This window comes from Mandrillus leucophaeus, unplaced genomic scaffold, assembly GCF_000951045.1.
Source record: "Mandrillus leucophaeus isolate KB7577 unplaced genomic scaffold, Mleu.le_1.0 Scaffold1124, whole genome shotgun sequence".
Lineage (NCBI taxonomy): Eukaryota > Metazoa > Chordata > Mammalia > Primates > Cercopithecidae > Mandrillus > Mandrillus leucophaeus.
In genome coordinates this window covers 20,479-42,712 of record NW_012099477.1, presented here as the reverse complement: position 1 = coordinate 42,712, position 22,234 = coordinate 20,479, and the positions used below count along the sequence as shown (strand labels likewise).

At 34.3% G+C, this 22,234-nt stretch overlaps 1 long non-coding RNA gene across 1 annotated transcript in view; it reads right to left on the bottom strand.

Moving 5' to 3' along the window:
- Window positions 1-18,899, bottom strand: part of LOC105550298 — a 49,830-nt gene extending 30,931 nt beyond the window's left edge. The window contains exon 1 of the long non-coding RNA XR_001007684.1: window positions 18,789-18,899. This is a non-coding gene — a long non-coding RNA (uncharacterized LOC105550298). The remainder of the gene's footprint in view (window positions 1-18,788) is intronic.
- Between the last annotated feature and the right edge of the window lie 3,335 nt (window positions 18,900-22,234).

Sequence of the window (22,234 nt, the reverse complement as noted above, 5' to 3'; positions counted from 1 at the left end):
AAAAAAAAAAGAAAGAAAGTGGAAGTGAAGTGGGACTATGCAAAGAGACCACATAGTAGAGAGGAAGTAAGAGAGAGGAACTTGTGGAGCCAGACTTGTTTTAACAACCAGTTCTCATGGGAATTAATCCATTTGCCTCTAGAATGAGAATCCACCCATTCTCACAAGAAGGCATTATTTACCACCATGACTCAGACACTTCGCAATAGGCCCCACCTCCCCACACTGTCACATTGAGAATCAAATTTCAACATGAGTTTCAGAGGGGATAAGCCATATTAAAACCATAGCAGCCTGCAAATTGATTTCTCTAGGGAGCTTCCAGATAAGTCAGATGATTATGATTTTCTTGGGATTGTGCTTTTTTAGAATCTGCAAGCCCAGTCCATATCCTTCAGTGGGTTCTGAGGTACTGGGTCTTATAGCTAGCTACCATGTTTTCTAGGATGCATATTTTCAAGGTCACAGTGGTTGTCTGGACAGGATAGTAGGAAGCTCTCCATTCTTACCAAAACTTGAAGTTTGTTTTGTTTTTAAAAAATGCTGTATGGTTACTCCAAACATTTATTTCACAATTCTGAATAACATTGATTCTGATAATTATGAATATTTTCTCATTGCCTTTCCAGAAGAGTGAAATTTCAGAAGTCCTTAGTGTGCCATTCTGAAAATCCAGGCCACATTCACTTTTGATTTCTAAAATGCCTAAGGCACAGTAATTTGCAAAATGTTTATGGTCTGTAAGTATCAATTAATTTGCATTCCAGCGTTTATAGGCATATATCAGAATCCAACCTATTGTTTTGATCCTTTACTCTCTTCCTCTACTTTATGGGTTTCCAAGGACTATAACCTGTACTCTTTGTGATTTGGGTTATTGGTTTATTATGTATCTCAATCTCCTTATCCCCATTACTGAGTTTGGCAAATAAAAATAGAAACTTATTACATTGCCTATCTCTGCTAAACTGCTTGCTTCAAAATCTTTTACGTTCTTTTAGGATCTTGATGTAATAGAACAATGTTTAATAAAATTTTGCTTTATTTCTTTCAAATTAATGTAAATAAGATATTTGTATCTCTTATATCATGTTTACACTGATCTTCTCATATTAAATTATTTGGTGAATATAAATATGTCAGCCAATATCTTGATACCTGTGTCCGTAAATGTTAAGGTGGCATGACAACTGCAGTTAAGAAACTTACTTGGGACATGGAGAGACCTAAATTTATACAGTTAGTCTTACTTCATTGTGCAAATAATTATAAATAGACATATGTATAGCTTCAGGATAATTCTGTTTTTCCGGTTGAAATGCAATTTATTATTTCTAACCTTAAATGCTTTCATGATGATGGTGTTTTCTGCTACAATTACCTATGAGAACATAATACAGTACTTGGTTACTACACTCTGTGTTTTGTTACTTTACCTCCTGGGAAATTGCTTCCAGAAGGTCTTCAACTTTAAAATTCTGATTTTCAAAATGTTCTTAAATAAGTCACTTAACTAAAAATTTATGTACAATTCTTCTCTTCGTAAATGATTACTTTTGACAAAAAGGAAAAAACAAAATGTTACATACCATAGGCATGTTCCCTTTGATAGCTACTACTTTGGAGGCAGTTAATAGATTTGTTTCATCTATAAGATGTTAATGTAAATTTTACAGTCTACCATGAGAGACAAAATGTAGTAGAGATTTCTCTACAAATGGGTAGAGAAATTCACTATTATGATGGAGAGTAGGAGATTTGAAAAATATATGCAAGGAGAAAAAATATATCTATGGAAAATAAAAACAATTCAGAATCCTCAGTGATTCCCAGGAGTTTAAAATCTCTTCTAAGGGAGAGAGAGACACTATCTTGTCCAGATATCTTCTTTACCACACGTTTCTGTTCTCAATTCAATCATTAGTTTATAATAAAATTTCACATAAAATAAGCTATTATGGAAGTTATACATAAACGCACACCTGCACAAATGTGAGCTCAGTTTTTGCCCTAACTTATTTCTATCTACTTCAGCCTATTTTACAGCATGAAGCACTCCAAACACAAATTTTTGCAAGACCTGTGCTATGAAGCAGATGCTCTATCTCAACCTCGTTTGTCTTCTCTGTAGTCTAAACAGCCAGTGCCTTGTACAGCTGGAAATGAGAGGACAAGGGATCTTGGAATTTTAGAAAACCTTTGGTTTCAGATACCAGAGGGAGTCAGAGATTGTGGAAAGCCAGACAGACTGAAAGCTGATCCTTTATTTACAAGACAGAAAGAGAGCCTGGATCCCAAATACCTACCCAGTCTTGTGAATATTAAAAGACCTTACTTATAAGACTCAAGTGCCAAACAGGGATTCATTTAGATTACCGGCCTTCCTCTTCTGAAATGCAAACAACAACACATCATGAATTCTTCAGTCAGGAGCTTTGAAAAACTGAGCATCCAAAGTGTTCCATTAATCGTGTTATGTATTCAGTCCTTACGTTCAAATAAGAAACTTTTTTTTCCCCTCTAGAGTAACCCTTTAAGGTAGGTGCTTTAATGCACAATTTACAATGAGAAAATGAAGATTTATAGAGACTAGCCAGAAAGTAGTATTAATGGGAGTCAATCCTCAATTTCTGACTTGAATTTCACTAATACTTAATATATTTGAAAATTTCTCTTATGATGTTGTAGTACCTGAGATGGTGGTAACTTGGGGCAAGGAGATGTTTGGGGAAAAAGAGCCTCCGAAGATCAACTGTATTTAAAAGTCTTCCCAAGTTCTGCACTGTTCCATTAAATAGAGAAGCAAATTTATTTTCCCTTCTCTTATGTACTGTACAAAATGCACTACCATGACTTTCAGATCTCAAACTCAGTACTTTAGATGAATATGCTGTGTATGCTAGTTTAGGAAATATTTTAACATTATTTCCATAAGGGGAATTATCATGAAACTCAATGAATAAAGCTACATGAATGCATGTAGAACACAGCAGGTTTTGAAATCAGGGGATTATCTCACCATGTTAAGTCCAATTATAATTGAAGAAAAAATGCATATATATAAACATATAATATTAGAGGTAGTAAATAAAAATATTATGACTCAGAATATTTAGTTATAAACAACCGTGAGAATATATCAGTAATCCTAGATGTATTAGTGTCTATATGCATATCATATATAGAAACAACTTTTAAGTTTTCAGTAGCAATAAAATAAGCTTTTGTAACTTGTCAAAAAAAAAAGAAAAAAAAACACCTATATTACTGCTCAAGGCTTCAGTTGAGAACCACTCCCCTGTTCCACTAGGGAAGCTCTGAGAAATTTAATGAGGCTTTGGAAAACAGATGGGAAATTTATTAAGCTTTTTGAGTAATGAAGTAAGAATTTATGAATTTTTGCTAAAAGAGGAAGAAAGTATAAAAGGCTTTTTTATTATGACATTAGTCTTATATATATCAATAACAACAACAGTAAAAAGATAAAGTAAAGTTCTCTCAATTCCTATGTAAACCCACACGACTTTCTTCAGTATTTCCGATGCTTTCTCACAAACAAGGAATTAAGCAGTATTTAGAATGTTTAATGTTATAATACATATGGCAGCTCAAGCAATAATGTTCCCCAAAGAAACCATTTTTTTCTTGTTAAATAAGCCCTGGTTAGTATGTATTTGCCTGGGTATTTGTACATGAATTGTTAAATAAATGCATGTTTTATTGAAAATATTTCCCTATTATCACATAGGGTAAGCTCTAAGTCCATTCTGAACCATTTTCACCAGTGCTTAGATAATTTTCAAAAGGAAGGAAACATTGTAACAGCCTCCATATTTAACCACATTTTCAGACCCATATTTCACACCTTGGCTCACCTTTTCTTTTTAACTTTGATGAAATAGAATCTCTTCACTTATTAATAATTTATTTCTTTTGGGTTATGGTCTTTTATTGACATTAATAACTTCAAAAATATATCATATCCAGATGGTGATTTTAAAATGTAGCACTTTATTAAATATGTTATATCCTATAATTTTTCAAAGATTTGCAAATTACTTGTCATACTGTTGGAATTCTTGGATTCATGGGAGGACATGTGGGCAGCAGATAGGTAAAATCTCCCAATAAGCTTCTGTAAACAACTTCAACCAGTTTTGGCATTGTTAATAAATAGGTATATTCTCTTGCCATCAATATATTTGAGATGGGGACACATGAAGACAAAGTGGTAAATATTATTTGTTTCTACCCCGAAATAAAGTTTTGTTTTCTGTAGAAATATGTGTAAAGTATAATCTTAAATCCCTCTAAAACAAGTCTGGTCTCATAATGAAGTCTTAAATACTCAAACATTCCATTTATAATCTGTTCTGATGAAAGTTTTACATACAAATAGCTATTAAGCTATATAAAATTAAGTGAAAATGATAGCCTTCAATTATTATTCCCAAATCAGCAGTAAGCAAAGCAAAAAAGAATTTCCATCATAAGTCACATAAAATTTTGAAATACTCTAAGAAACCATCTTCGTAACAGTACTTTTAGACATCACTCACAGTTACTTATTTGCTTACCTATCTAAAGTCTGATAAAGAGCAAGAAATAGAAAATTTGACTTTGATTAATGAATGTTGTTTAATATTTTCAGGATGAAAAATGTTCTATTGGACGGTATCTAATGGGGTAAGGGTGGTGGAGACAACCAACCTCTTGTTATGCAGACAGTGGCCTCCACCAGAACAAACTGTCCTGTGTTTCCAATCTCTCCTTCAATAGAATCTACTGCAACTCATAATCTAGTAGCAATTTACAGGTATTTTCTATTTAACATTTGAGGTTTGAAATAACAGTTTAAAAATTAAATTGGGTTAAATTATCTTAAGCCATGTAAATTCCTCAGTATTGTTTACTCATATAAAATCGACTCTTATTTAAGTCATATTTATGTAAAAATAAGGTGAAATCTAGGCGTTGCATTGTAGAAAACATTATTTTACAAAATAAGCCTACATAACAATGTCTCTACATGTTAAGAATTCTCCCTCCAGACTACTCAGCAGTTACACCAAGAGCCACATCATAATTATACTTCCATTGTCAACTTTTAAAATATTTTTTGTCACTATTCATTTGGGTTATGAAGATTGAGAAATTAACAATCAGAGTAATCCAAGTAAGTCAAATATTTTTTCTTTTAAAAAATGGCATTAACAGTTTAGAAATAAACATAGTACTATGTGGAGATAGAATAGATGTACTTTTCCCTATTCCTCTTCCTAAGTGTCATCACAAACCCTGGACAACATAAATAATATAAATGTAAGGACACCCTGAAAGAGAGAGGAGAGGCAGGCAGACGGAGAACCTAGAGACCCCGGGACCCTCACAACACATAACGATGAGTTCTCTGGGTTTGCCTCTTTGTGTCATATCCCCCAAATAAGACAGTGGAGAGGCTGGAAACCCAGAAATATCAGTGGATGCAGACCAATAAACCCAAGAGATGCCTATTCCTTCTAGCCACATGACCTGAGAGGGGCAGTCTATCAAGACAGAAACTGTTATACAATAATTGATATTCTTTAGCCAAATACTACAGAAAAGTAGTGGCCCTATACCCACTCATGTCTGCAAAGGCCTAGCAATAAGCTTGGGCATTTTTTCCCCTCAAATACTGATCATTTCTTACTCTAGTCTAACAAAACATTGTATCTTTTGACCAAAATCTCTCCATTCCCCCTATTCTCCAGTCTTTGTAAATACTACTTCTCTTCTGAGAGTTCCATGGTTTAGATTCTACATATAAGTGGGAACATGCAGTATTTGTCTTTCTGGGTCTGGCTGACTTTATTTAGCATAATGACCCCCAGATTCTTCTATGACATAACGTCCTTCTTTTTTAAGGTTGAATATTATTCCATTATGTACAAATATGCCATATTTTCTTTATCCATTTATCAGTTGATGTGCTGGCTATTGTGAGTGTAGCAGCAATTAACATGGAATTAACATGGAAAGTCAGTCAGAAATAAAGTCTGGCTGACTTTATTTAGCATAATGACCCCCAGATTCTTCTATGACATAATGTCCTTCTTTTTTAAGGTTCAATATTATTCCGTTACATACAAATATACCATATTTTCTTTATCCATTTATCAGTTGATGTGCTGACTATTGTGAGTGTAGCAGCAATTAACATGGAATTGCAGATATCTCTTCAATATACTTATTTCAAATCATTTGCATATATACTCAGAAATGGAATTGCTGGCTCTACACAGAGTGTTGGTTCTATTTTCAGTTTTTAGAGAAAGCTCTTCACAGTTTTCAACATGGCTTGTATAAATTTACATTGCCACCAACAGTATACAGGGGTTCCCTTTTCTCTACACTTTTGCCAGCACTTATCTTTCACCATTTTAATAATAGCCATTTGATAGATATGAGGTGATATCTCATTGAGTTTCTAAATTTCCTAAGGATTATTGATGTTAAGCATTGCTTCATAGATTCACATGTACATAAATGTTGGCCATTATTATATCTTCTTTTGAGAAACGTCTCAAAATGAGTCCTTTGCCCATTTTTAATGGGTTGTTTGTTTTGTACTTCGAAGTTGTTTTAGTTCCTTATATATTTTGATTACTAACCCCTTATCACATGTACAGCTTACAAATATTTCTCCCATGGTATAAGTCGCCTTGTCACTCTGTTCATTTCCTTTGCTGTGCGGAAGCTTTAGAGTTTGATATAATCCTGTTTGCTTATTTTTTGTTGTTGTTGCTGTTGTTGCCTGAGCTTGTGGAGGCAAATCTAAAAAATCATTGCCCAGATCAAAGTCATATAATCTGTTCTGAGTTGTTTTTATATATGGTGTTAGATAAGAACCCAATTTCATTTTCCTCAACATGAAAATTCCATTTTCTTGTCACCCTGTTGTTGGAGATTGTTCTTTTCCCATTTTGTATTCCTGGGGCCATTGTAAAAATCAATTGATCATAATCACATAGGTTCTTTTCTGGCCTCTCTGTTTTGTTTCATTGGTCAGTGTCTCTATTTTTTTAATCAGTATTCTGCTTTTTTAATTCCTATACCTATGTAATACAGTTTGAAGTCAGGTTATGTGGTATTTCCAGCTTTATTCTTTTGGCTCAAGATTGCCCTGGTTATTTGTCTCTCTGTGTGTGTGTGTGTGTGTGTGTGTGTGTGTGTGTGTGTGTGTGTATGTGTGTGTGTTTCTGTATTAATTTTAGAGCTTATCTCTAAAAATGTAAAATTGAAATTTTGGTAAAAAATTTAATGACTCTATTAATCTTTTGGGGGTAATATAGACATTTTAACAACATTAATTTTTCCAACCCCTGAACACAGAATTATCTTTCACAATTTTCTCTTAAAAGCACATGCATGTGCACACACACACACACACACACACACACAATAAAGGCAATCTTGAGCCAAAAGAGTGAAGCTGGAGACACCACACTACCTGACTTCAAACTGTATTTCAAAGCTAGGAATTAAAACAGTATAATACTAATAAAAATAGGCACATCAACCAATAAAACAATAGAGATGCCAGAAGAGAATCTATGCAATTCTGGGTTCTTTCCATATATTTGTGTCTTCCTCAATTTCCTTACCAAAATTATGTAGTATATGATATAGAGTATGAAGAAAATGAAATCATATAGAGTATGTTCTCTGGAATCAGACTAAAAATCAACTCCAGAAAGATAAATCCCTGAATACTTAGAAACTAAACACTCCCTTTCTAAAAATCCAAGTATCAGGAGCTTCAGGTTTCCAGTTCAATGTGTAAGAACCTAGAAGTTGCTACCCCATCCTAGCAACAAGTAAAAAGCCAAAGGAACTGAAAAATCAACAACTCTCCTCATCTCTACTGGGGAAAACCACTGTCATCCAAATTGGAAGGACAGACAGTCATATTCCAAGAATCACGGATTGTTGGAACAGAAATCACTGAGTAAAAACCTCTGCAGAAACTGGTGTTGAAGTGAAGAAACCTGAATTATTATTGATGACTTGCTGGAGGCTCAGTATGGACAAGGCTGAGACATAAGAACTCTAGGGGAACACAGTCATCAGTGTCTCCACACTTTTGTAATTTTTACCTCCAGGACCTTGACCAGATTCTCATATTGGATTTTGGAGAAAAGTCCCCTAAACTGCTGGTAGGGGGAAGGGAAAACATTTAAAAATAGCTAAAGCAATAGAGTGTGATGTCTGGCTTCAGAAAGGAAACCTTCATTATGCCAGAGACTAAAAAGAGAATTAAATATGGGTGATGTTGAGAAAGGCAAGAAGATTTTTGTTCAGAAGTGTGTCCCATGCCGCACCACGGAAAAAGGAGGCAAGCACAAGACTGGGCCTAATCTCCATGGTATCTTTGGGCAGAAGATGGGTCAGGCTGTTGGATTCTCTTACACAGATGCCAATAAGAACAAAGGCATCACTTGGGGAGAGGACACACTAATGAAGTATTTGGAGAAATTCCAAGAAGTACATCCCTGGAACGAAAGTGATCTTTGCTGGCATTAAGAAGAAGGTAGAAAGGCAGACTTGATAGCTTATCTCAAAAATGCTACTAATGAGTAATAGTTGGCCACTGCCCTATTAACTCAAAACAGAAATTTCCCATGAGTTTTTTATGTCTACCGTACTTTAAGAGATCTCATACACCAGAATTCAGATCATGAATGACTGGCAGAATATTTTGTTGGGCAGTTCTGATTTAAAACTAAGACTGGCTTGTGGTTAAATGAATGTGTTCAGTTTTTGAATTTAAGTAGTTATTTCAATTCAGTAAATTCTATTGCTGTTCACTCCTTCTAAATATATGTTAGACTTCATTAGTAACGTTCAATTTTTCACAAAGACTGTGAGTGCCATCTTAAAACTTACTGGAGATTGTTTTTATATTTAGATTTATATAACTGGTTATGTGAATATATTTAAATATGGGGGAAATTCCTTCACTATCTCTGAACCAAGCAAGATTCACTTGTGTTTTGTATCCATTTGCGTCTTAAAGGCAAGGATTAAAGATAAATAAGGTAGCAATGTCTACTTCATATTTTTGGCCTTAAGTACGCCCATCTAATTAGAATTCCTTGTATTTTAAATGGTTCCTTTTACTTATTTAAAAGCATTTTAGTGTGGATTATGTGTAATATCAAAGATTATTTAACACTCCTCACATTTCATTGATCTGTAAGGTCACATGCTTTAAAAATAGTAGCAAGTTGAACTTCACTCTTGAATTCTTTACAATCTAAGTCAATCTAAGTTGTAATTTAGGATTGTCTTTAAACAGCATTCAGGAACATAAAACTGTAGAATTGCTGTGTATTTGTGATTCGAATGGTGCTTAAAGTAGAGGAGATACACACAAATTTTAAAACTATGTGTGATAATAAGACAAGATAATTAAAAAGAAAACCATAGATCATGAAACAAACAAAAGCTAAGGCACTCTGTTCTTCTTAGCAAGGTCTGCCCTCAGGAGAAACCAGCCTAACCTGCTGGTATTTTATGAGAGGCTAACTCACCTTGGAGAAGGGAAATACCCCACTTCAACCTCCTCCAATCATCCTGTCTCACCTAAGTGAAGGTGGCTGAGCAGCACATCTGAAGCCACAGTTCAGAGGTACAGGCCAGCTACAAGACTGAGACCTACTCACAAGCTGTAGAACATGCCCTTCCCCCATCTTAACACAACATTACTGAAGGTATGTTTGTAACAGCACGTTTTACTCAGTACACTATGCCTGACTATTAAGAAAACATTGCATTGGTTCTGTTTATGTGATGGATTACATTTATTGATTTGCGTATGTTGAACCAGTCTTGCATCCCAGGGATGAAACCATCTTGATCATGGCAGATAAGCTTTTGAATGTGCTGCTGATTCAGTTTGCCAGTATTTTATTGAGGATTTTCCCATCAATGTTCATCAGGGATATTGGCCTGAAATTTTCTTTTTTGTTATGTCTCTGCCAGATTTTCATATCATGATGATGCTTGACTCATAAAATGAGTTAGGGAGGATTCCCTCTTTTTCTATTGTTTGGAATAGTTTCAGAGGGAATGGTACCAGCTCCCCTTTGTACCTCTGGTAGCATTCGGCTGTGAATCCATCTGATCCTGTACATTTTTTGGTTGGTAGGCTATTAATAGCTGTCTCAATTTCAGAACTTGTTACTGATCTATTCGGGATTCGACTTCTTCCTGGTTTAGACTTGGGAGGGTGTATGTGTCCAGGAATTTATCCATCTCTTCTAGATTCTCTAGTTTATTTGTGTTGAGGTGTTTATAGTATTCTGTGATGGTAGTTTGTATTTCTGTGGGATCAGTGGTAATATCACCTTTATCATTTTTTATTGTGTCTATTTGATTCTTCTCTTTACTTCTTTATTAGTCTGGCTAGAGGTCTATCCATTTTGTTGATCATGATTATTGCAATAGATGCAGAAAAGGCCTTTGACAAAATTCAACACCCTTTCATGCTAAAAAACTCTCAATAAACTAGGTAGTGATGGAACATATCTCAAAATAATAAGCGCTATTTATGACAAGTCCACAACCAATATCATACTGAATGGGCAAAAAACAAAAAGCATTCCCTTTAAAACCCAGCACAAGACAAGGATGCCCTCTCTCACCACTCCTGTTCAATATAGTATTGGAAGTTCTGACCAAGCAATCAGGCAAGAGAAAGAAATAAATGGTATTCAAATAGGAAGATAATAAGTCAAATTATCTCTGTTTGCAGATGACATGATTGTATATTTAGAAAACCCCATTGTCTCAGTCCCAAATCTCCTTAAGCTGAGAAGCAATTCAGCAAAGTCTCAGGATAAAAATCAATGTACAAATATCACTAGGATTCTTATAAGAAATAATAGACAAACAGAGAGCCAAATCATGAGTGAACTCCCATTCATAATTGCTTCAAAGTGAATAAAATACCTAGGAATACAACTTACAAGGGATGTGAAGGACTGCTTCAAGGAGAACTACAAATCACTGCTCAAGGAAATCAGAGAGGACACAAACACATGGAAAAACATTCCATGCTGATGGATAGGAAAAATAAATATCATGAAAATGACCATAATGCGCCAAGTAATTTATAGATTCAATGCTATCCCCGTCCAGCTATCATTGACTTTCTTCACAGAATTGGAAAAAAAAAAAAAAAACTTACTTTAAACTTCATATCGAACCAAAAAAATCCCCACATAGTGAGGACAATCCTAAGGAAAAAGAACAAAGCTGGAGGCATCATGCTACCTTACTTCAAACTATACTACAAGGCTACAGTAACCAAACCAGCATGGTACTAGTACCAAAACAGATATATAGACCAATGGAACAGAACAGAGGCCTCAGAAATAACAGCACACATCTACAACCATCTGATATTTCACAAACCTGATAACAGTAAGCAATGGGGAAAGGATTCCCTATTTAATAAATAGTGTTGGCAAAACTGGCTAGCCATAGGCAGAACACTGAAACTGGACCCCTTCTTTACACCTTATACAAAAAATAACTCAATATGGGTTAAAGATTTAAATAAAGAACTAAAACTATAAAAACCCTAGAAGAAAACTTAGGAAATACCATTCAGGACATAGGAATGAGCAAAGACTTCATTACCAAAATACAAAAAGCAATGACAGCAAAAGCTAAAATTGACAAATGAGATCTTATTAAACTGAATAGCTTCTGCACAGCAAAAAGCCTATCATCAGAGTGAACAGGCCACCTACAGAATGGTAGAAAAATTTTGCAATCTATCCATCTGGCAAGGGAAAGGGACAAATATCCAGAATCTACAAAAAAACTTAAACAAATTTACAATAAAAAAACAAACAACTCCATCAAAAAGTTGGTGAAGTATATGAACAGACACTTCCCAAAAGAAGACATTTATGCAGCCAACAGACAAATGAAAAAATGCTCATCATCACTGCTCATTAGAGAAATGCAAATCAAAACCACAATGAGATACCATCTCACGTTAGTTACAATGGCAATCACTAAAAAGTCAGGAAACAACACATCCTGGAGAGAATGTGGAGAACGCTTTTACACTGTTGGTAGGAGTGTAAATTAGTTCAACCATTGTGGAAGACAGTGTGGTGATTCCTAAATGATCTAGAACCAGAAATACATTTCACCCAGCTATCCCATTACTGAGTATATATCCAAAGGGTTATAAATCATTCTACTATAAAGACACATGCACACGTATGTTTATTGTGGCACTGTTCACAATAGCAAAGACTTGGAACTAACCCAAATGTCCATCAATGATAGACAGGATAAAGAAAATGTGGCACATATACACCGTGGAATGCTATGCAGCCATAAAAAAGGATGAGTTCATGTCCTCATGTACATGGATGAAGCTGGAAACCATCATTCTCAGCAAAGTAACACAAGAAGAGAAAATCAAACACCACATGTTCTCACTCATAAGTAGGAGCTGAACAATGAGAACGCATGGACACAGGGAGGGGGCATCACACACCAGGGCCTGTCAAGAGGTGGCGGGGGGGCAGCAGGGGAGGGATAGTATTAGAAGGAATACCTAATTTAGATGACAGGTTGATGGATGCAGGAAACCACCATGGCACCTGTATACCTATGTAACAAACCTTCATGTTCTGCACATGTATCCCAGAACTTAAATTATAATAAAAACAATTTAAAAAAGAAAACATTGCAAACCACAATACAAGGAAAAAAGACATCACAGTTTACAGAGATAGGGTATGCATCACAACCAGGTGCAGATATGGCAGGAACATAGGATTTATTAGAACAGGCATTTGAAATAACTATGATTAATATGCCTCAAGCTTTAATAGATAAAATAGACCACATGCAAGAACAAATAAGCAATGTATGCAGAAAATGCAAATTCTAATAAAAAAGAAACGAATGAAATAGTATTTATCTAACACATAACAGTTTATTCAAAATAATAACAATGTATTAGATTCTATAGTATTATGTATAAGCAAAATGAGTAACAGCAATAATAGAAGGAAGGAGAGGCAGGAATTAGGAGGATTTTGTTATTATAAAATACACAACCTGTGAATCAGTGTAGTGTTATTTTGAAGGCAGACTTGGTTTAGTTGTAAACATATTTTACAAGGTGTAGCGCTTCCACTAATAAAGTAAAAATATATATTACTGTTGTGCTAATAAGGAGAGAGAATGGAATTATGTTAAATGTTAAAACTACAAAATCTGTGAAACATGGAGGACTAAAATAAGAACAAAGAACAAGGGCAATAAATTCAGAAGGATAAGAAATATTGTAGATATTCATCCAACTGTATCAAAAACTATTTTTAACATCAGTGGTCTTAAATGTGCTTATTAAAAGCACATTATGGATGAAGAAATAAGACCAAATGATATGTTATCTGCAAGAAATCCTCTTTCAATATTAAAGGCATACACGGATTAAAAGTGAATGAATGGAGAAAGATGTACCATACTAACACTAACCTACAGAAAGCAGTAGTAGTTTTTACTGATTCCAGATGGAGCAGACTTCAACAAGGAAAGGTTTAGGGAAAAGGAGAGACATTAGACAATGGTAAATAAATTATCCAAAAAGACATAACGATCCTTAGCATGTTTACACCTCATAAAAGAACATATAAATATGTAAGGCAATACTGATAGAACTTCAAGGAGAAATGGAAGAATCCACTATTATAGTTTATTTGCAAGGCTTTCTCAAAATTTGAAATTCAATTAATGTATTACATCAAAACAACAGGCTAAAGAAGAAAAATCACATGACATATCAATAGATCCAGAAAACTCATCTGACACTCATGCATGATAAAAACTCTCAGTGAACTAGGAATAGATGGGGAACATCCTCAACTTGATAACAATTACCTACCAAACCAACAGCTGATATCATACTTAAGGGTGGGAAATCCAAAGATTTTCTACTAATATTATAAAAAAGGGAAAGATATCCTCGGTCACATGTCAGGTAAGTTAATATAAAACTAATTAAATAAACAAAAAATCTATAAGAGGAAAACTATCAGACTCTGATAAATCAAAGAAGAGCTAAATAAATGGAATATATTTCATGTTCATGGACAGGAAGACTCAATATTGCCTGGATGTCAGTTATTCCAAACTGGAACTACAGATTAAATAAAATTCCAATAAAAATTCCAGCAAGTAATTTTGGATACTGACAAATTGATTCTAAAACATATATAGAGAGGCAAAAGACCCAGAATAGCCAACACAATATTGAAAAACAGGATGGAAGTTGAAGGATTAATACTATCAAACTTGAAGACATACTCTAAGCTACAGTCATAAAGACAGAGTGATTTTGGGAAAAGAACAGACATATAGATCAATGGAACAGAATAGAAAGCCTAGAAATAGACCCACATAAATACAGTCAACTAATTTTTGACTAAGGAGCAAAAAAATACAATGGAGCAAATATAGCCTTCTCAACAAATGATGCTGGAAAAATTGGACATCCACATGCAATGCAAAAAACAGAAAGAACTTAGACAGAAATCGTACACCCTTCACAAAAATGAATTCCAAATGGAACACAGCTCCAATTCTAAAACACAGTAATATAAAAACTTCTAGATGATAACACAGTACAAAGTCCAGATGACTTTCGCTTCGTCCATGACTTTTTAGATTCTATGCCAAAGGCATGATCCACAAAAGAAGCGATTGATAAACTGGACCTTATTAAAATTAAAACTTTCTGCTCTATGAAAGACATTCTCAAGAGAGTGAAAAGACAAACTGCAGATTGGACAAAAATATTTGCAGACAACATATCAGGTAAAAGATGCTAATGAAAATATGCAAAGAACTGTTAAAACTCAATGATATCAAAACAAAAACTCCAATTAAAAATGGGCCAGAAACCTTAACATACATCTTACCAAAAATATATAGAGAGACGAAAATAAGCATATGAAGATATGTGCCCCATTGTATATCATCAGGTAAATACAAATTAAAACAATAATAAGATACCACTACATGTGTATTAGAATGGTCCAAATCCAGATCATGGACAACAACAGATACTGGTGAGATTGTGGAGCAAAAGCAACTTTCATGCACAGGTGATGGAGATGGAAAGTTCTACAATTACTTTGGAAGACAGTTCGGCAGTTTTAAAAAAACTAAACACTCTTTTGCCATATGATCTAGAAATAACACTCTATGATATTACCCAAAGAAGTTGAAAACTTATGTCCACTCAAAACCTGAATATGGATGTTTAGAACAGTTTTGTTTATAATTTATGAAACATGGAAGCAACAAAGACGTCTGTCTGCAAGTGAATGGATCAATGAACTGTTATACAGCCAGAAAATTGAATATTGTTCCGTATTAAAAAGAAATCAGTTATTAAGTCATGAAAAGACATGGAGGAAACTTAAAGTCATATCACTAAGTAAAATAAGTCAATGTGAAAAGGGTAACTATTGCATGATACAACTATATGACATTTTGAAAAAAGCAAAACTATGGAGACAAGTTTGAAAAATGAGTGGTTTCTTGGGGTTGGGGGAAGGTAGGATTGAATAGGAAGAGCACTAAAGATGTTTAGGGTAGTGAAATGACTATGATACTATAATGGCAGATACCTGCCACTATACATATCAAAGCCCATAACATACGCAAAACCAAGAGTGAACTCTAATGTAAACCATGGATTCTGGGTGATAATGATGTGTCACGGTAAGTTTATCAGCTATAACTAGTGTGCCACTCTAGGGGGGGATGTTGACTACAGAGGGAGCTGTGCTTGTGTAGGGACAGGTGGTATACAGGAAATCTTTGTATCCTACACGCAACTTTGCTGTGAACTTAAAACTGCTCTGAAAAACTAAAGTCTATTTAAAAAAGGAAAGGAAAAAAATCCATTTGTCAAATCGAAAGACTTAAAGGAAATAAAAACATATTGAACTGATGAAAATAGAAACACAAGATGTCAGAATTTTGGGGATGCAGCAAATGCAGTGTTAACAAGGAAATTATAGAACTAAATCCTATATTAGAAAGGACATTTCAAATCAGAAATCTAAAATATTATCTCAAAAAATTTAAAAATAAGAGCAATATAAAAGTCAAAGCAACTAAAAAATAGGCAAATATTAAAAGAGCAGAATTCATTGAATGGATTACAGACTACAATGTAAAAATCAGTAAAAATTACTGTGGTTCTTTGAAAAGCCTCTAGCAGAGTTAACAGAAAAATAGAGAGAAGGCACAAAAAAATAATAATATAACAATATTGTCAGAACATGGGCAAGAAACAGGAAGAGAAATCTCCTTAACAAAGAGGATATAACATATATGGCTAGCTAATAGGCATATAAAAAGTTGTTCATCACTATCAGACTTGAGGGAAATGTAAATGAAGCCCATGATGAGCAGAACCAAAATTTTAAGTGAAAATACCCCAACCTAGCAGGGATGTAGAGAAACGGGATTTTTATAATTACTGGTAGGATATAAAATGTTATTTATATGTTATCTATATTCTGTAGCCACTATAGAATATAATTTGGAATTTTATTTAAAACTAAACAAACATTTTCTATTCTATGGTGCAATTTGCACTTCTGGGCATTTATCCCAGAGAAATAAAAGCTTACGTCCACACAAGAACATCCACACTACAATTGCTTTGCTCCTGTGATGGTATGTTAGCTTACTGCTCACAAGTCGTGGTTATAGAGGTTATACAATAGTTAGTAAAAGTCCTGCTTTCAGTTCTTACACAATTTTTTGTCAGCAGAGGTAATGTTCAGGTGATATGCACAAGTACGGCTAAACAATTATGTAGGTCTGGCCAACATTCTGATTGGCTAGCATTATTTGTTGTTTAAATAGTTGTCATATTTTACTGGATATTTTCAGTATTACCCATGGAGATATTATTTTCTTTTATTTTATAAAGAGAGATGCTGACTTTAAAGAATTTCAACAACTCACCAAATGTCATAATCTCATTATTTTTAAGACTACTTTTTTCTCTATTCTATAATTACTTCCTATCAATTTGAGAATTTCACTCAACCAAATATCTTTTCTTATACTACCTCTTAATGAATTACATATGAAAGAAAACTTTAAAACACAAAAATTATAAGAATGAATAATACTTATCAGCTGACAGGTAATTCCTAGTAAACTTGTCAGTATAATTAATTGCATGTATAATACATGCTACACTAAATTAACATCTAAATACCATAGTTAGTAGCCATTAAATTACATTTATCACTCTTGTTCCTTTGCAAAGGGTTTGTTGACTCATTAAAAAGTGTTAGGGTAAGTAACTGAATACTATACTGCTGTCAGCAGCTGGTGGTTGAGGTTCCCCATCAGAATAAATGCCAGAATAATACAGAACTGACAATATTAACATCTTTCACCAGTATTAAAATTTGGCTGGGCTTTGAAAGATTAAGAAATATACAAAGAGCTAAAGGTAAAACATTTTGGACAAGGGTAATGCATTCTTTGATATTATCGGAATAAATGGTTGGCACAAAGTAAATGATTGATCAGTGGTAGCTGAGGTGGGAGAAGAGGAGTAGTAGCGAGAAGTGGAGAAATGGCCGGTGCAGAGATGGGTCTATATTCATGGAAGAGGTTGTGTTAGAATTCTAAGTTAAAAATTTATGAGGCATGTAAAGTAAAGGGAGTGGAAGAAGTTATCAAAGCATTTGTCTAAACTGATGGGAGACAAAGTGAGGCGACCCCCTGGAAACATCAATGCATGCAGTGGCAAGGGAGCTCGCTGTAGAAACGATACAGTGATACAGTTCCCACATTACATAACCTGTGAGCTAGGAAGATGCAGAAAAGACGAGTCCAAAGACAAGTAAGAGACAAGAATGGGACATCTCCAGAGATACTCAGACAAAAAGTTAAGGAAAACAGTTAAGAGAAAAGCAGAAGATATATAAGGCTACAATGAGTCACCTTGTTAAAAGAAGGAGAGCAGTGTTACAGGAGACTTTGCCTATAATATCTTCAAGGGACATTCCTGGGAAGGTTCTGAATGTCAGGCTAAGGCTCCTTATCCCTGAATTTAATAAGTAAAGGGGTATAATAGAAATATGGTAATTTTAATTCATAGTTGAAAAATTATATTGAGCTTTCATGTTCATAGATATAATTTTTTCACTTTGTATTTGTTATCTATCCTTTTCCCCATACTGAGATAATGCATTTATAATTCATTCTAATGCAAACATTGTTATTGTCAATTTTATATTAAGGTAATAAAAAGGCAGATTTATGAATGTATAAAAAAAGTATATAAACAAAATATAAATATATAAATTTATGTAAATATGAAGTCAGATTTTTACAAAGTATTTTTAATTATTATTTAGAATGAAACCACCAAAGGACTGCTTTAGTTCCCAGGATGTTGTTTTAGTTTGACACAAATGCAGTTCATAAGGAATTAAAACTAAGAAATGCAATTAGTTTTGTGTAATTTATTTTAAGTGCTGCCTTTAAGTGAAAATTTGCCAATAAAATCTTAAAGTAAGTTTATTCTTCTGGACATGAGGGATATTTCAAGATGAGCAGAGAATGTGTGTTTTTGCTCTTGTGATTCCCCAAAGGTTTCCCCTCTTTGTTCCTTAATGACATTAATGTGGTTTAGAGGGGTTATATGATGAATTTCTTGGGTTTACCTTTGCTTCAATCTGTTTAGTATCTGGATTCTGAAACAAAAATTTGATTTTGCTCTTGCCATCATCTGAAGAACCTTTAAGCTGAGAGAACTTATACCTCCAAAGGATAGCCTAAAGGGAAAAAAAGAAACAATGTAAGTCAATGGAATTAATATCTGCTTTCAAATCAAGAAACTGTTCTTTTTTAAATGGTAAAAGTTAATCATACAAAGTTAGTACTATGTCCCAATATTTTAAAATGAAATTTAAAAATGTTAACATTTGTGATTCAATATTATCATTTAATTTTTAGAAATATTTTTTCCATGAAATAATTATTGTGAAAATACATAAAAATAAATTGCTTTTTGTATCTTGTCTTACGTGTACGGTCAATAAGAACTGTATGTTTCATGGAGTCCTTTTCAATAGAAGTGATAAGGTGATTTTGAATTGATCATTCTGGAGCTTTATCTTGAAGTTCAACTAATAACTTTAGCTTTATTAAGATGACATATTAGCTTGAATAAACACTTGTGACAAAAGCTGACACGGTACTTTCATGAGATTCAGAATAAGCATTTTATAGAGCCATCCGCATCAGTCTATAGTATCTTGGAAAGTAGAGAGGCCTCTTTCAGGAACATATTCTACAAATGTAATTCCCTGAAGCAGAAAGTAACAGAAATCTGTTGCCTTTCCAAATAACAAAAAAGGATATATACAAGATTAAATTGACAATAAGTGGGAATTGTCTATAACAATTTTTTGTCTATTCTATATCATAAATCATATTTCCTGGGAGTAGGTGCAGCACTTCGCTCTTTGGTATGTCCTGAAACTAAAACCATTCATGTCCAAAGTAAAATACCAAAGATATAAATCATTAAAGAAAATTGTGTATGTGTGTTCAAACACAATCACATGCCATGTAGTTTTTTTTTTTACCTTATCTTAGCATATGTTCACCTCATTAAATATGTGATAGAAAATACTTTTACAAATTATTGTTTCAAATATTTTTAAAATGATTTCTTGTGGTTTCTAAATAGATCAACAAAACATAGCTGATATAGTCAAATATTTTCTGAGTGCAGTCCTATGTAAGCTATTGTCTCTGATAAAATAGTAAAGAAACAACAGAGTATATGTCTCACATCTTTTTCAGAATAAAATCTGATAGATAAAAGCATATATGGGCATACCTCGGGGTATATACAGGCATACCTCAGGACTTTTGCGGATTTTGTTCCAGACCACCATGAAACAGCAAGTATTGAAATAAAGTGAGTCACAGAAATTGTTTGGTTTCCCAATGCACATACGAATTATGTTTGTTACAATTCTGTAGTCCATTAAGTGCACAATGACATTAAGCCTAAAAAACAATGGATATACCTTAATTAAAATATACTTTATTACTAAAAAATGCTAGGAGCCATTCGAGTCTTCAGTAAGCCATAGTCCTTTTGTTGGTGGAGGGGGTTGCCTTGATGCTGATGGCTACTGGCTCATCAGGATGGTGATTTGTGGTGGTTGGGGTGGCTCTGACAATTTCTCAGAATAAGACAGCAATGAAGTCTGCTGCATCAATTCTCTTTCATGAAATATTTCTCTGTAGTCCGCAATATAGCCTAATAGTATTTTACCCACATAATTTCTGAATTGAAGTCAATTCACTCAAATTCTGCTGCTGTTTATCGACTAAATTAATGTAATATTCTAAATACTTTGTTGTTATTTCAACTATATTCACAGCATTTTAACAAAGGGTAGATTCCATCTGAAGAAACTACTTTCTTTGCTCCTGCATAAGAAGAAACTCCTCACTCACTAAAGTTTTATCATGAAGTTGCAATAATTCAGTCACATCTTCAAGGCTCCACTTATAATTTTAGTTTTCTTGTTATTTCCACTGCATTTGCATTTCCTTCTTTCACTGAAGTCCTGAACCTCTCCAAGTCTCCCATGAGGGTTAGAATTGATTTAACTTATTCCAAATTCCTATTAATGTTGATATTTTGACCTCCTCCCATGAATCATAGATATTATAATGGCATCTAAAATTGTGAATCCTTTCTGGAAAGTTTTTAATTGACTGCCAAGATCCATCAGAGGAGTCACTTTATCTATGGTATCTATAGACTTACAAAGTGCCTTTCTTAAATGATAAAACTTGAAAGTTGAAAATACTCCTTGATTCATGGACTGCAGAATGGATATTGTGTTAGCAGACAGGAAGACATTAGCCTCCTTACACACCTCCGTCAGAGTTCTTGGATGATTTGGTACATTTTTAGTGAGCCGTATTATTTTGAAAGGAATTGTTTCCTTGAGGCAGTGGGTGTCAATAGTGGGCTTAACATATTCAGTAAACCATGCTGTAAACATGTAAAAAAATATTGTCTTACACAGCTTGGGCAACGTGATGAAACCCTGTCTACAAAAAAGACAAAAATTTAGCTGGGCTTGGTGGCATGTGCCTGTAGGTCCAGCTACCTGGGAGACTGAGATGGGAGAATTTAATGTTCCATTTAGAGCACAGGTAGAGTAGATTTAGCATAATTCTTAAGGGTCATAGGATGTTTACAATGGTAAATGAGAATTGGCTACACGTTAGTCACCAGCTGCAATGGTCCCAACAAGAGGGGCAGCCTGTCCTGTGAAGTTTTGAAGCCAGACATTGACTTCTCCTCTCTAGCTATGAAAGTTTTAGATGGCATCTTCCTCCAATATAAGGCTGTTTTATCTACACTGAAAATCTGTTGTTTAGTGTAGCCACCTTTATCAATGATCTTAGCTGGATCTTCTGGATAACTTGCTTTAGCTTCTCCATCAGCACTTGCTGCTTCACGTTGTACTTTTATGGTATAGAGATGGCTTCTCTCCTTAAACCTCATGAACCAACTTATGCCAGCTTCAACCTTTTCTTCTTCAGCTTCTTCATCTTTATCAGCTTTCATAGATCTGAAAAGAAAGCCTTCCCCTAGATTAGGCTTTGGCTAAAGGGAATGTTGTGGCTAGTTTGATCTATCCATACTATAAAAACTTTCTCCACATCAGCAAGAAAGCTGTTTCACTTTCTTATCATGTATGTGTTCCCTGGAGTAGCACTATTACATTTCTTCAAGAACTTTTCCTTTGCATTCACAACTTGCTTAACTGTTTGTCACAGGAGGCCCAGCTTTTAGCTTATCTCTGTTTTCAACACGCCTTTCTCACCAAGCGTAATCATTTCTAGATTTTGATTTAAAGTGAGAGGCATGTGAGTCTTTCACTTGAATGCTTAGAAAGGCCATTGCAGGATTATTAATTAGCTTGATTTTCAAATTATTGTGTCTGTGGGAATAGGGAGGCACAAGTACAGGGAGAGAGGTGGGGAGCAGTTGGTCAGTGGAGCAGTCAGAACACACTTTTTTTGGTTAAAATTGTTCACCATCTTATATGGGCACAGTTCATGGTGCTCC